The sequence below is a fragment of the Paramacrobiotus metropolitanus genome, unplaced genomic scaffold, assembly GCF_019649055.1.
Source record: "Paramacrobiotus metropolitanus isolate TYO unplaced genomic scaffold, Prichtersi_v1.0 Parri_scaffold0000416, whole genome shotgun sequence".
Classification (NCBI taxonomy): Eukaryota; Metazoa; Tardigrada; class Eutardigrada; order Parachela; family Macrobiotidae; genus Paramacrobiotus; species Paramacrobiotus metropolitanus.
In genome coordinates, this window is record NW_026570636.1 from 13,401 (window position 1) to 16,080 (window position 2,680).

Consider the following 2,680-nt stretch of genomic DNA (forward strand, 5'->3'; position numbering starts at 1 on the left):
GTATAGTTAAGCAGGTCATGAGGTAATTTGCCGTACATGCGAACAGGTTTCGAAGTCCTTAACATTGCGTTACCCGTAACCGGTATTCTCCATCGTATTTTGTGTTACGGTTATTTTGCTCAATTTTCGTAACACGGTTTTAGTTTGCCAGATTTCCCCGTGACCAGAGGCATGTCCCCGTGACACGGTCATTATTTGATTTGTCGCAAATTGTAATTAACAGTACTATCGTAACCGGATTAAACAATCAACATGTTTACAAGATAGTTTATAGGACTGAAAGCACTGTACGCTCTGCGCACCAGGTTAGCACATGCGTTGTCTATCAAAGTCTACGCACAATCAGGGACAAGCTGCACGACGCAACTTCAACAACTTCAGAAACAACTATTAGAGTTAAAAAAAGGGAAACGAACCCGATATCCCGCTTGTCAAAAGCTATGTACTCAGGCGCCTAGACGCACTAAATCTTAGGAATTTTGGAGCATTTTGCACTCAAAAACTTTACACTTGCGTCTGGACAACGGGACGGAGGGCTGGCTGTGACTTGACACAGGCAGTGTGAGTGCGGCCGACCGGCTGGACGGCCGTAGCCTTCCAACACATGTAGCATAGATTGAAGGCCAGTAGAATAAACAAGACCGCCTGTACTGTGTACAGAACACAGATCATAACGGAAACGCCATAATTGTCTACACAGAATTGGGGGCATTGGGCTACAGGAGACGCAGAAGATGGTCCAGTTGGGTGCTCCGAAATCGTGTTCTCCGATCAAGGTCTTATTTTGCGAACGCCGTCACATTTGGCAGAGTTACATATGCTCAGACTTGTATACAAGTAATGAATTCTCTGGGACAATAGCAATTTTTCTGGTCCAAAGCACGTTTAGATGAACCAAACAGGGAATCGCAATACACTAAGAAATCGCAATCGGACGTACCTGGAGCTGCCATCGAAAACTGAACGAAGACCGCACCGATCATAAGCCACAAACAACACAAAATTCGCTTCATGGCGACTCGTAGGGCTTACAAATCTTAAAAATTGCTAAATCCGTGGAAATTGTGAAATTGAACCGACTTAGAAACCAAAGAACCACAATTTCTGAATCCGTGCGAGATTTGGAAATCTGGAGTACTAGACACCAGTGGTAGGTGAGCCGGCCCCATCATGTTCATTGGCCATTGCTGACTCAATACCTTTAAACGCATGTATGAACTGGTACGTACACACACCTTATACCGTATAAGTGCAAGGCACCGGGAATAAACGGCACACTGTGAGTCTTGCGTTCGAACCTTGTTAGTGCCGTGTTATATGGCAACCACACATGATGGTCAGCCTGTTAGCCTGATAAATTTATTCACATCTCCAGCTATTAATAAATCCGAAGAAACTGATTCCATTCTAATATATTTGCAATTTCTTATCAAGAACAAATTGGATTTGTTTACCAATTTGGCGGCCAGCAAGCGACGCCACTTCGCCATTAAGCACTTCTTGAATAAATTCATCCACAGCAGCTGTAAACCGTAACACGGGCAATATTAACATTATATCGCGGTACGGTAATTCCAAGTGCAAGCCGTGAAACGGCACGCAAAACGTTACCGGCCAGGTAGTTATTCCACTTCAGTCATTAAGCATGTTCTGGATGAATTCATTCGCATATTGAGCTATTTGTAAGCGGTAACCGGTAAAATTCTTATGTAAGCAGAAAGCTTCAACATTTGCAACAATAGCGTCCAAGTCCTATGATCTAGCAGCAGCCATTCCATTAGCCCTCAAACTTTCAGCACTATAATGTCTTCAGCGTCGCCAGTCCCGCAGATCCACTGCCATTTCGGCGTTTGGCCGAAAAGATTAAATCGATACCTGCAGATGAAGAAAGGAAAGGGCAACAGGAACTTTCAGAAGGACTTTCGGCTGATGCGGGAGAAACGTTTTGGTTCCCTGCAGGCAGCGAAGACAAAGGGCGGTATCATGGAGTAAGTGTATCGGAGATCCTCTTCTGGTCAGACAACGAACCACACTGAGACTGGCTTAACCCGTATCCAAGCATAAATTCGAACCCCCGGTCGATTTTGAGACATGCGAGGTAGATTTTCGCGAGCCCATCGCGAGCCCTTCCGAAGTACCCTGAACGAGTGTTCCAATCCTACAGTACCAATCGGACAACTCAAATATTCCCGTGTCACGGTTAATCCGTTCAGGGAAAAGCCGTGGCACGGTAGATTAATGCACAGTCTTGCCTGTCATGACAATTGTGTTTGGTTTCAAGATATGAACTTTAGCGCAGATAAGCGCCACACTAAACTTAAACAGCAGAAGGTTGTTCTCTAGAAATACACGAACATCGGAAATCGTCAGATGTTCTTTTGGCTGCGTGAATGCATGCGTGCGTGCACGCGCATACCCAACTCGAGGTGACCCATATGCAGGCAGTTCGTATGCTAACCCGATTTAAAAGTTTACACAGTGCATTTTATTGCAATAACGCATAAAGGAGCGTTTAAAAAAGAGTTAAACAATCGCCCCAATAGGCAGCGTAAGAAACAAATATATGAGGCCTGCTGGCATAAACTTTTGTAAGCCAAAGAAAATATTCACGACGTACAAGTAACATCCTCCAGGTTGCCAAAACACGAAACCGATCTCCGAAACACAAAGATAAAGTATG